Source organism: Giraffa tippelskirchi, chromosome 4 (genome assembly GCF_054371585.1).
Source record: "Giraffa tippelskirchi isolate mGirTip1 chromosome 4, T2T-mGirTip1v1.2.pri, whole genome shotgun sequence".
NCBI lineage: Eukaryota > Metazoa > Chordata > Mammalia > Artiodactyla > Giraffidae > Giraffa > Giraffa tippelskirchi.
The window spans coordinates 167,906,706-167,920,695 of record NC_137278.1 but is presented as its reverse complement, the minus strand read 5'-3'; the positions used below and the strand labels follow the sequence as shown (position 1 = coordinate 167,920,695).

The window sequence follows — 13,990 nt, the reverse complement described above, 5'->3', positions numbered from 1 at the left end:
AGAGACAGAGAAGGAGATAGAGTGACAGAAGCAGAAGTCAGAGAGAGAGATTTGAAGATGCTATGCTATTGGTCTTAAAGATGAAGGAAGAGGCCATAAGCCAAGGAATGCAGGTGGTTTCTAGAAACTGGAAAAGGAAGTAGATTCTCCCTAAGGCATCTAGAAGTCACGCAGCTCTACTGATACCATGAATTTAGAACTTCTGATGTACAGAACTGTAAAATAATACATCTATGTTATTTAAAAATCATTAAATTTGTGGCCACTCTCTATGAGGCTCAGAGTTGATTTCCCAGGAACCTAATCTCCTACAAGGTCTTTGCACAAATGACATCTTCTCAAGGAGAACTTTTTTGGATTGCCCTAGTAAAATGTCTACTTGCTCTGCCCCAGAAACTCTCTGCTTCCCCACTTCTTGCTTTTTCTACATAGAACTCATCACCATCCAACAGAGTCTGCAATTTATTTATTCGCTTAATTTTTTAAAAATGCGCTTATATATATATTCTTTCTCATCGACTAGAATATAAGCTCCAAGAAGGCAAGGACTTTGTTATGTTCATGGCTGTATTCTTTTCTAGGCGCTGAGGGTACAGCAATGAACAAAGCATAGTGGAGTGGAATAAGCGCTCGTCTTCCTGGTCACATGCTTCCTGAGTTGACTCTTCTACTGTGTGACTTCCCTGATGGGCAGTGTGGGGCATCCTAGTCCCTCCACCCTGCCTGCTGCTTGGTCCTCCCAAGTGTCTCCTTTGTTTTTGAGAAACCTAAGAAGATAAGCCATGCCATTTCATTTTCTCCCAGTCCTCCTGACCAAATGCACCCCCATCCTTGCAGATTTTTAATAACAATGTGGCTGCCCTGGGGATTATGTACACCAAGTCAAGGAAAGAAGATCCAGGATGGTGAGCGGGCCCAGTGACTCCACCCCTCCCCCACGTTCTTTACCTAAGAGTCCTCCTAGGCCCCCAGGAAGCATGGTTCTCTCCCAGGGTTTATATGCTTTAAGCTTTTCACGAGTCCCTTATCACCTATCCTGGAACCATGACTGGCTGGGAGGAAAAGAAAGGAAGGAAAAAAGTGGGACCTATTTATCTGCTGCTCCATTTCCTGAGGAGCCTGGTAGGCTGCAGTCCATGGGGTCGTTAAGAGTCGGACACAACTGAGCGACTTCACTTTCACTTTTCACTTTCATGCATTGGAGAAGGAAATGGCAACCCACTCCAGTGTTCTTGCCTGGAGAATCCCAGGGACAGGGAAGCCTGGTAGGCTGCCGTCTCTGGGGTCGCACAGAGTCGGACACAACTGAAGCGACTTAGCAGCAGCAGCAGCAGCCATTTCCTAAAATTTTGGAGCCTTGAGAAGAAAAGCTAGCAGATGTTAGGATATTTTGGCCAAATAAATAATATCAAATAAGCCATCAAAATCAATCCTTCACCATTAGTGTGACACAATTCAACAGCAACAACAACAAAAATGTTTGGCTTCCAATGGGCAAAAAAAGAAATGAAATGTACAGTCTTCTCTACTTTTCAAACACAATTAGGTTACAGTCCAGAGAGGAAGAAAGTGATTAGAGTTAACGCCCTGTTAAATTCCAATATGAAAAAAAAAAAATTCCAATATGACCTGAATTATTCTCAAAATTTGTCTTACTTGGGGAAAAAAAGGATCCAAAATGAAAACATTCACTCATTCATTCAGTCAGTCATCTATTTGTTGAGATAATGCTTACTCAACACTAGCTCTGTACCCCATATTGGATCTTGGAAATGCAAAGGTAGAAAGATCCCTGGTCATTATCAAGATCAAGATAAAATAAGCCTGTACAAAGGATATTAAAAAGATGATTCTGGGGCCCCCATCCGAGGCCTATTGAAGCAAACTTCTGCCAAGAAATCAGAATTCTGCATTTTAAGTAAACACTACAGGTGATTCTTAAGCACTTAAGAATCTTAACACTTTGAGAACCACTGATCCACTATGGTTGAGGCTGGCTTTGTCTCTTCCTCCAGCGTCCAGCTAAGGGTGCAAGCAGCAGGCAGGCCAGCTCCAGACTGAACTCTATCTTCTGCACTGCCTAGCTGGGGATTTGGGCAAGTGAGTGAGTTGCTCAGTTGTGTCCAACTCTTCGTGCCAATCCATGGAATTCTCCAGGCCAGAATACTGGAGTGGGTAGTCTTTCCCTTCTCCAGGGGATCTTCCCAACCCAGGGATCAAACCCAGATCTCCCACATTGCAGGCAGATTCTTTACCAGCTGAACCACCAGGCAAGCCCAAGAATACTGAAGTGGGTAGCCTATCCCATCTCTAGTGGATCTTCCCAACCCAGGAATTGAACTGGGGTCTACTGCATTCCAGGTGGATTCTTTACCAACTGAGCTATCAGGGAAGCCCTAGTTCCTGGACTTGGAAGCCACTTTCAATTTGGAGCCTCATTCTCCTCACTCACAAAATAGGAGAAATATTAATAACTTGCTAAGGTCATGGTGGGGCTTCCCAGGTAGCTCAGCTGGTACAGAATCCAGCTGCAATGCAGGAGACCCTGGTTCAATTCCTGGGTCAGGAAGTTCCACTGGAAAAGGGACAGGCTACTCACTGCATTCAAGATGGCAGAGTAGAAGGACATACACTCATCTTCTCCTGTGAGAACTCCAAAATTACAACTCCCTGCTAAACAACCATTGACAGGAGAATGTTGGATCCCACCACAAAAAGATACCCCACATCCAAGGGCAAAGGAGAAGCCCCAGCAAGATGGTAGGAGGGGCGGAATCACATTTAGAATCAAACCCTGGACCAACCAGAGATGCTTGGAGGGCTCAAACAAACCTTGTGTGCACCAGGACCCAGAGATCCCACAGAGACTGAGCCAGAACTGTGTTTGAGTGTCTCCTGTGGAAGTATGGGTCAGCAGTGGTCTGCTGCAGGGGCAGGGGCAGGGGCTCTGGTTGTAGCAGATCTGGGTATGGCATAAGCCCTCTTGGAGGAGGTTGCAATTAACCTCACCATAGAGCCTCCAGAACTTACACAGGACTGGGGAAACAGACTCTTGGAAGGCACAAACAGAACCCTGTGTGCACCAGGACCCAGGAGAAAGAAGCAGTGATGCCACAAGAGACTGACCCAGACTTGCCCATGAGTGTCCTCTGGCAGAGGCGTGGGCCGGTGGTGGCCTGCTGCAGGGTTGGGGGCACTGGGTGCAACAGTGGGTGCCTGGGACCTTTTGAAGGAGGTTGCCATTATCTTCAGTACCTCCACCATAGTTTGGCCTCAGGTCAAATAACACAGAGGGAACACAGCCCGCCCCAACAGAAAATTGGGTTAAAGATTTACTGAGCATGGCCCCGTCCATTAGAATAAGACCCAGTTTCCCCCTCAGTCAGTTTCTTCCATCAGGAAGCTTCCATAAGCCTCTTGTCCTTATCCATCAGAGGGCAGGCAGAATGAAAACCACAATCACAGAAAACTAACCATTTCTAGTCACATGGACCACAGCCTTGTCTAACTCAATGAAACTATGAGCCGTGCCGAGTAGGGCCACCCAAGACAGACGGGTCATGGTGGAGAGTTCTGACAAAAAATGGTCCACTGGAGAAGGGAATGGCAAACCATTTCAGTATTCTTGCCTTGAGAACCCCATGAACAGTATGAAAAGGCAAAAAGATAGGACACTGAAAGATGAACTCCCCAGGTCGGTAGATGCCCATTTTGCTACTGGAGATCAGTGGAGAAATAATTCCAGACAGAATGAAGACAGAGAGCAATAGCAAAAACAACCCCCAGTTGTGGATATGACTGGTGATAGAAGCAAAGTCCGATGCTGTAAAGAGCAATATTGCATAGGAACCTGGAATGTTAGGTCCATGAATCAAGGCAAATTGAAAGTGGTCAAACAGGAGATGGCAAGAATGAACACTGACATTTTAGGAATCAGTAAACTAAAATGGACTAGAATGGGTGAATTTAACTCAGGTGACCATTATATATACTACTGTGGGCAGGAATCCCTTAGAAGAAATGGAGTAGCCATCAGAGTCAACAAAAGAGTCTGAAATGCAGTACTTGGATGCAATCTTAAAAATGACAGAATGATTTCTGTTCGTTTCCAAGGCAAACCATTCAGTATCACAGTAATCCAAGTCTATGCCCTGACCAGTAATGCTCAAGAAGCTGTAGTTGAACGGTTCTATGAAGACCTACAAGGCCTTGAGAACTAACACCCCCAAAAGATGTCCTTTTTATTATAGGGGACTGGAATGCAAAAGTAGAAGTCAAGAGACACCAGGAGTAACAGGCAAATTTGGCCTTGGAGTACAGAATGAAGCAGAGCAAAGGCTAATAGAGTTTTGCCAAGAGAACACACTGGTCATAGCAAATACCCTCTTCCAACAACACAAGAGAAGACTCTACACATGGACATTACCAGGTCAACACTGAAATCAGATTGATTATATTCTTTGCAACCAAAGATGGAGAAGCTCTATACAGTCAGCAAAAACGAGACTGGGAGCTGACTGTGGCTCAGATCATGAACTCCTTATTGCCAAATTCAGACTTAAATTGAAGAAAGTAGGGAAAACCACTAGACCATCCAGGTATGACCTAAATCAAATCCCTTATGATTATACACTGGAGTGATAAATAGACTCAAGGGTTTAGATCTGATAGACAGAGTGCCTGAAGAACTATGGACGGAGGTTCGTGACAGTGTACAGGAGGCAGTGATCAAGACCATCCCCAAGAAAAAGAAATGCAAAAAGGCAAACTGGTTGTCCGAGTATGCCTTACAAATAACTGAGAAAAGAAGAGAAGTGAAAGGCAAAGGAGAAAAGGAAAGATATACCCATTTGAATGCAGAGTTCCAAAGAATAGCAAGGAGAGATAAGAAAGCCTTCCTCAGTGATCAGTGCAAAGAAATAGAGGAAAACAATAGAATGGGAAAGACTAGAGATCTCTTCAAGAAAATTAGAGATACCAAAGGAATATTTCATGCAAAGATGGGCACAATAAAGGACAGAAATGGTAGGGACCTAACAGAAGCAGAAGATATTAAGAAGAGGTGGCAAGAATACACAGAACTATACAAAAAAGATCTTCATGACCCAAATAACCACGATGATGTCATCACTCACCTAGAGCCAGATATCCTGGAATGCGTAGGAAGCATCACTACGAACAAAGCTAGTGGAGGTGAGGAATTCCAGTTGAGCTATTTCAAATCCTAAAAGATGATGCTGTGAAAGTGCTGCACTCAATATGCCAGCAAATTTGGAAAACTCAGCAGTGGCCACAGGACTGGAAAAGGTCAGTGTTCATTCCAATCCCAAAGAAAGGCAATGCCAAAGAATGCTCAAACTACCACACAATTGCACTCATTTCACATGCTAGCAAAGTAATGCTCAAAATTCTCCAAGCCAGGCTTCCACAGTACATGAATCATGAACTTCCAGATGTTCAAGTTGGATTTAGAAAGGCAGAGGAACCAGAGATCAAATTGCCAACATTTGTTGGATCATCCAAAAAGCAAGAGAGTCAAGAAAAACATCTACTTCTGCTTTATTGACTATGCCAAAGCCTTTGACTGTGTGGATTACAATAAACTGGAAAATTCTGAAAGAGATGGGAAAACCAGACCACCTGACCTGCCTCCTCAGAAATCTGTATGCAGGTCAAGAAGCAACAGTTAGAACTGGACACAGAACAACAGACTGGTTCCAAATAGGAAAAGGAGTACGTCAAGGCTGTATATTGTCACCCTGCTTATTTAACTTATATGCAGAGTACATCATATGAAATGCTGGGCTGGGTGAAGCATAAGCTGGAATTAAGATTGCCAATAGAAATATCAATAACCTCAGATATGCAGATGATACCACCCTTATGGCAGAAAGTGAAGAAGAACTAAAGAGCCTCTTGATGAAAGTGAAAGAGGAGAGTGAAAAAGTTGGCTTAAAACTCAACATTCAGAAAACTAAGATCATGGCATCTGGTCCCCTCACTTCATGGCAAATAGATGGAGAAATAGTGGAAACAGTGGCAGACTTTATTTTTGGGGGAGGCTCCAAAATCACTGCAGATGGTGACTGCAGCCATGAAATTAAAAGACGCTTGCTCCTTGGAAGAAAAGTTATGACCAACCTAGACAGCATATTAAAAAACAGAGGCATTAGTTTGCCAACAAAGGTCTGTCTAGTCAAAGCTATGGTTTTTCCAGTAGTCATGTATGGATGTGAGAGTTGGACTATAAAGAAAGCTGAGCACAGAAGAATTGATGCTTTTGAACTGTGGTGTTGGGGAAGACTCTTGAGAGTCCCTTGGACTCCAAGGAGATGCAACCAATCCATCCTAAAGGAAATCAGTCTTGAATATTCATTGGAAGGACTGATGCTGAAGCTGAAACTTCAATACTCTGGCCACCTTATTCGAGGAACTGACTCATTGGAAAAGAGCCTGATGCTGGGAAAGATTGAAGGCAGGAGGAGAAGGGGATGACAGAGAATGAGATGATTGGATGGCATCACCGACTCAATGGACATGAGTTTGTGTAAGCTCTAGGAGTTGGTGATGGACAGGGAAGCCTCGCGTGCTGCAGTCCATGGGGTTGCAAAGAGTCGGACACAACTGAGCGACTGAACTGATCCACTCCAGTATTCTTGGGCTTCCCTGGTGACTCAGACTGTAAAGAATCTGCCTGCAATGTGGGAGACCTGGGTTCGATCCCTGGGTTGGGAAGTTCCCCTGGAGGAGGGCATAGCAACCTACTCCAGTATTCTTGCCTTGAGAATCCCCATGGCCAAAGGAGCCTGGAGGGCTATAGCCCATGCGGTCACAAAGAGTCGGACAGGACTGAGTTACTAAGAACACACACACAAGGTCACGGTGAGAGTTTAAGGGGTGTGGTCATCACGCCCTCGGCCCAGGGTCCAGCGTGGTGCAAGCATTTCCTCTGTGCACGTGTCACCTCCTGTCTTCCCGTGTGGTGGGCCTCACCCCCTCCACTCACTCCCACTGTCTTTCTCCTGTGCCTTCCTTTCCGTGTCTTCCTTCTTCTATTTAAGAGGCTCATCCTCTGACCTGTAAGTTCCTGGCACGGTGTTAGGTCAATGGGGAGTCCAAAAGTGATCATCACAGACAAGGTTCCTGGCCGGGGAACATACATTCTCACGGGGAAGAGTTTATAACAACATGTGAGTAAACCGGATAATCAAGGCTGGGCTGACTTCTATGAATGAAATAAAGGCGGCACAGAGGCAGAGCATGAGGGAGGGACCCTGAGGAGGATGTAGAGTAAAGGAAGACCTCTCTGAAGAAGCAACAGCCAGATGGAGGCTGGAAAGATGAACAGGGCTTGAAGATGAGAACATTCTAGGCAGAGGGCACCGAGCTGGCGAATGCTCTGGAAAGCAGGCATGAGCTTAGGGTGTTCAGGGAGCTGAAAAGGGGTCAGTGTGGCCAGATGAAGAAGGCAAAGGTATAAACCCGGGAAGGGGGAAGCTGAGATCAGATGTAGAATCTTATTAGCTGCACGATGGTGGAATATTTAGCAACATCCATAGCATCGAAAGGGATGCTGACCACACTGCTGAAGCCCGGCCTGGAGGCCCCAAAGGTGCCAGGTGTTAACCTTTCACTGATGGATCATGCGAAGCTGTGGGAGGAGGAAGGGGTCCCTAGGTAATAAGCCAGACAAGACTTCTAATAGCCTGTATCAACCAACGGACACCAGATGAATATCAGGCCATCAAATAAGTCACGTGAATGCATTTAGATTTTATTTCAGGCACAACAGGAAGTGACCGACAGGCAGAGCAATGGGAATAATGCCAGTAGGATCATGTTTTTAAAAGCCCACCCTGGTTGCTGTGTGCACAAGAAAGGCAGGGGCCAGAGTGGGAGGGGAGGCAGGGAGGAGGCCTCTGTGCTGGTCCAGGGGAGATAGGGGGCCAAGGAGGGGGCAGTGGAGGAGGAGAGTCAGGGCCATCGGGCAGTCTCAGCCCTGCCTGTGTGGTACCCAAGGTGCACTGGAGCTCCAACCTGCAGATGGGCTCCCAGGCATCCATAAGGGCTCATCAGAGGAGGTGTGGCCTGGGCATCCCAGCCAGCAGGCAGACAGACGGGTAGAGGTGCAATTTCTGACCTGCAGATGTCTCCCTAGGAGTAAGAGGTCTAGGGTGAGAAGTGAGAGGCTAATTGATCTGAATTCCTCACGCCTCATTCGAACATTTTTTGAGCCAAAGTTCAGACCCAGCTCTTGTCAGAACGAGAGAGTCAACCTTATTATTAAGCCAGGCATGTCTGGCTAAGGTTAAATCCTGGAAGAAGAAAAAACACAGACATTTGAAGGGCTGTTATCTGCAAATTACAGCACCATTAAAGACTTGCAATTATTAGCACTTCACGTGTGGGTGACGGTCTTTATGTTCAAGCCACAAACAAGCTGTTTGTTCTTCAAGGGACAAATATTAGCTACACTTCCACAGCTGTTAACAACCAAAAGAATAAAATAAAATGAAGGATGCCTTGTGCTTGCAAAACACACTCCCATTTGCTAATTGCCTAATATTGGCACAAGCAGGGGTGCGTTCTTCAGCTAAACAGATATTAAAGAAGATTTTCTTGAAAGGTGGAGCCATGACTTAGCATTCAAAGTTGTTTTTCCTGGAGCAACTGCTTTCTGAGAAGCAAGCAGCTGTGTAGACTTCTGAGGATGGAATTTATTATTCCATCGAGATAATCACTACAAAGTATCTGATGCTAATGTGTCATTTTGTCCCATCTTCAGTGAGAACTTGGGGTTACTAAATAGAATGTCTCTAAGAACTTGCTGGAAGAGTGGGGCAATCACAGCAGTTTATTGGTTAAAAAAGAGAGACCGAGAGGGAAAAGTTCTCAGAGGGCTGATGGCTTTTATCTGCTAGAAGATGTTTTTCCAGAAAGCACGAATATTTGCATTTCCTGAGGACAAAGCATTGAGCATGTAAAGAATATTCTAACATCACTCAAAGCTGCATCACTCAAAGCTGCAGCACTCAAGTTTTCGACAGAGCAGAGAAGCTGGAAAAGGGCAGACTTCATCTGAGAATTCATTCATTCACACAGCTCCATCGGAGTTCAATACCACAACCCCCACCTAAAGGAATCCATCACAAGGTTCCCCAGAGTTGATATAACATAATTTAAAAAAGGCAATCTTGTTTCTGTGGCCTGAAAAAACAAGACTCGATGACTCCCCATCCTCAGGAGAATGGCCTGCAGACAGTCCCATCCATGCTTGCCAATGCATGAAAAGGGGGTGCTATGCAAGCCCCTCAGCTCAATCTCCCTTCATGTTTCTGAAAAATAACATCACACAGAGGATTTGCAGAAACTGTAACCCAGAGCAGAATCAGGGATATAGGAATGACCCAGTGCCTTGGGCTTGGCTGTACCACCTAGAGCTGAGCCTGGCCCACCTTGGGGTCTCTGTGTCACCCCTGAATGGCCTCTCCATTAGAGAATATCCTGATGAGACTCCCTGGGGCCAGAAGAAACAGGAAAAATGCAAACCAGTCCCTGTGGTTCTGACTAAAACACCTCCAATCAGGTCAAGGCCGTTTGGAGGTAGCACTTGGACAACAGTAAGAAAAGGCAAACAAACCCCCATACTCACTATAACAGGTTTAACAGTTCCCCACCCTCCAAACCTACATCCACATCCTAATTCCCAGAACCTGTGAATGTGACCTTCTTTGGGAAAAGGTTCTTTGCAGATGTAATTAAGTTAAGGATCTTGAGATGAGGAATCCTCTTGGATTATCCAGGCAGGCCCTAAATCCAATGACAAGCACCCTGATATGAGAAAAGCAGAGGGAGGTTGAAGACAGACAAACGGGGAGGAGGTAATGTGACCAGGGAGGCAGAAATCAGAGCCATGCAGCCATAAGAGAAAGAATGCCAACAGCCACCAGAAGCAGGAAGAGGCAAAGAACTGAGGGTTCTCCCCTGGAGCCCCAAATGAGTGCTGCCTGGCTGACACCTTGATTTTGAACTTCTGGCCTCCAGAAATGGGAAAGAACATACTTCTACTGTTTTAAGCCACCCAGGTAGGGGTAAGGTGTTACAGCAGCTACTGGAAACTAATACACACAATCAGATGATGTAACCCAAAGGAGCTTGTGTGTGTATGTGTGTCTTTAGTCACTCAGTTGTGTCCATCTCTTTGAAAACCCATGGACTGTGGCCTGCCAGGCTGCTCTGTCCATGGGATCTCCCAGGCAAGAATACTGGAGTGGGTAGCCATTCCTTTCTCCAGGGGATCTTCCCGGCCCAGGGATCAAACCTGTGTTTCTTGCATCTCTTGCTTTGGCAGGTGGGTTCTTTACTGTTTGAGCCACCAGGGAAGCCCACCCAAAGGAGCTTAGCATCATTTAAAGCCCAAGCTTTTCCAAGAAGGACATGTGGACCTCTAGGAGCTCACAAGGGCTTTCTACCCATGAAGTCTTATACAAATTCTATGTAAGTAAACAGTCATACAGAAAGTGGGAAAGTGTCCACAGATTGTCAGATGGCACCAGGACCCAGAAAGTACCAAACAACACAGATCTCCCTGCAGGCCCAGAGCTGTGCAGGGTCACAGAGCTCATCATTTATTCACTCACGTGTTCTAGAAATCATCCTGCAGAGACCTGTAAAGCGCTCAGTATGCCAGGTCACAGCTGTGCACTCAACAGGCAGAGCAGGTAGACTTCTACTGCAGGCTGGGAAAACACAGACACAGAGAGAGCTCAACATCTGGATTTTTCTGCCCGAATTCCTTTAGGCCTGGACTGCTCACTGCATCTGGAAGAGTGTGGCAGGCAGGATGAGCCTCCCAGATGCTCTGAGTCATAGACTTGACTGTGTTGCTATGCAAAAGCCTTCACACCCTCCCAAGGCTCCTGAAACTCCACTGTGGTCACCACACTTGAGACTGCCTGCCTTACCCAGAAGTGGCCCCCTGATCCTTGTTTAGACCATGTGACCCAATTTATGGGGTAGAAAACACAGTCCCAGAGCTAACTGTGGGCCACACTTAGATCCCAAAGCCCAGTTCATCCATCCCTCCTCAGTACTCCCATCAGCCTTTGATTAGGCCTCTCTTGTGTCTGTCCCATATTTCCTAAAGGGAAGGTGGTGACTCATGGATAAGCTGCTTGAGGGAGGGGATGGGTGTCAGTTCTGAATTCTCATCTCCCAGCACCATACGGGCACCTTGGGGAGCATTCAGTAGATGTCTTCTGAATGAAGAGATGAGCTAGTGAACTGCTCCTGTTGCCATTCCTTCCACCTTGGCTTAGGAAGAAACATCAACTCTCCATGTGGGCAGAGGTAGGGATGCGGGTGCACAGTAGGTTGGTTGCATTTTTGAGGGGATGCTCTGGAAATGCAGAAAGAATTAAACACAGATTGTACTCGCACTGTCCAGTGTGGCACCCACTAGCTACATGGGCTAGTTCAAGTTAAATGAATTAAAATTTTAAAAAGTTAAAAATTCAATTCCTCAGTCACACTAGCCACATTTTAAGTACTTAATCGCCACGTATGGCAAAAGGCAGTTGCATTGGCAGCACAATTATAGAACATTTCCGTCACTGCAGAAAGCTCTATTGGCCAGCACAGGGCTACGCCCTCCAGGCACCACAATTCCACTTCAGGAATTACATCCTGGGGAAACATTAAAGGAAGAGCCAAGTATCCTGTACAGAGGGCATCACCTAAAACAAAGGGAAACGGGAAACATCCCAAATGCTTTCACGCAGGACATTGGGGAAGCAAACTATTAACACGAAGGAAATAATAATGACCCTCATATTTGTATTTGTTCACTCAATCAGCAAATATCTATTGAGGACCTACTGTGCACCAGACCCTGTGTCAGGCAGGAGATGGATGCCAAAGTCCTTGCAGTCTTTTTATTCCAGCCAGAGCAGAAGAGCCAGAAGTCAAGTCAATGAATGAACTAAGAAGATTATTTAAAAATGTATTACGTACATCAAAGAAATAAAAAGCATAAAGCCACAGAGAGTGATGCGGACTGAGAGAAAGATGCTGTTGACAAATGGTTCTCATATGTATTACTTCCTTCACCCTGAAAAGATGCAGCGGCTTCTCTCAGAGAATGTAGGTTATAGTCCGGGCCTGGGAATGTGTGCCCACAATGTCATGTGTACGCACAGGAGGAATGGCCAGTGTGCATGGATTAAACTCCCAGAGAAACATGTGTGCATGAAGCAACAACACGTGAAGAGAATTCAGAGGCACTTACCTTTAATTAATATTCAGCAAGCATGGTTCTGGGCTTCCCAGGTGGCTCAGTGGTAAAGAATCTGCCTGCCATGCAGGACACGTGAGTTCGATCCCTGGGTTGGGAAGTTCCCCTGGAGAAGAAATGGCAACCCACTCCAGTATTCTTGCAAAGAGTCAGATGTGACTTAGTGACTAAACAACAAAGCATGGTTTTGGTCTGTGTTTCTTTAATGCTGTTGAAGTTCACAGTGTCAAAGAAGAAACTTCAGCCAACTATAAAGAGCACCAAAATTAGGAGCATGCCAATATGTCCATGGGGCACATGGTGGTCATGTAGGGGTAGCGCTGGTCACATTCCAGAGCCCAACTGCCACCTCCTAGGCTGCCCATCCTGAGCACAATGAATTCTTTTCTCCTCCATGTTCCCATCAGCCTTTCTTTCCTAACGTTCATTTGGTTCTTGGACATTGAGTTAGAGTTAGTGTCTGTCTCCTGGGTCTGCCTTAATTATTTGGATGCAGCAACTGAGCTGACAGAAGCTGGTGTATAAATACCCCAGCAGTCTTGCCCCACAGCAAGGAGAATTCTGCGATATACGTTCCATATATGTTCTGACCTACTGCCAGTCTCCCTGGTGGAAATAAGCCCCAGGCACCCACCATGGTAGCTGGTGTGCTAACACGCCCTTTGGTGGTGGTCTTCCCATCCTTGACTCAGTCTCCACTCTTCTACTTTCACCTCCCATATAACTTTCTAGCACTCAAATCCTCGCTTAGGATCTGCTTCTGGAGGAAACTCAACCTAAGACAAGGTTAGGTTAGAAACCTATCCTATATAAGGCTGCTATGAGCATTCAGAGGAGAGAACAGCCATCACACAGCCAGAGTGCACACAGTAGGCACTTGAGTAGATCAGACCTCCCTTCCCTGGAGGCGGTTCCCCCGACTCCAGTTCTATCTCCTCCCCACATCATCTCGTCCATCGAGCCCTGAAACGCCTTCCTGGGCGGCCCCTGACATGTTCTACTATTTCCCCAGCAGCTGATGGGTAATTACAGATTCTAATTATAACTCATTTCATGATTTGGATAAATTCATTAAGGCCACCTTTGACAAACCTCCATTGCTCATCTTGTCTTGAATGTGTTAACCACGCTCCACTGTGAAAAAGAGGCAGGCAAAGAGGTGTGATTGTTAATGAGTGGGCTGTGAACAGGAAGCTTTTCACAACATAGTCTCATTAAGGAAGATCACCTGGTGCATGAGTGGCAAACTGAAGGGTGTGTCAGAACCTCTCAAGGCGAGCTTATTACAGATGCATAATCCCGGGTCCCTCTGTAGAGATTCTGATACAGAGCATCCTGATGGAGCCCAGGAATCTGCATTTTAGCAATTTTCCCAAGGTATTCTGAGGCAGGAGGAGCCCTCCACACCCTCCAGGACACACCTGGAGAAACGTGCTCCCTTTGTTCTTTCTGGGCGCTGGTGTTAACTGGCCCAGTGACTGGATCAGAGTAAACTCTGATCCATCCACTCATCCATCATCCATCCAACATCTCTCACCGGATACCTCCCCTGTCTCAGCCACGAAACTGTGCACTGGGACTACCGTAATATTTGCCAAATGAGAACAGGATCCATATCTGCCGCTTTCAACACATAGGGAACCAGCATTAAACACACTCAGTGAAGACTCAAGGACTGCTGGGACCTTCTCAAGGTAA

General features: G+C 46.1%; 1 protein-coding gene across 1 annotated transcript in view; it reads right to left on the bottom strand.

The window, feature by feature from the left end:
• ABTB3 (ankyrin repeat and BTB domain containing 3) overlaps positions 1-13,990 on the bottom strand; it is a 462,092-nt gene that overhangs the window by 195,349 nt on the left and 252,753 nt on the right. The gene's annotated exons all lie outside the window — the stretch shown is intronic.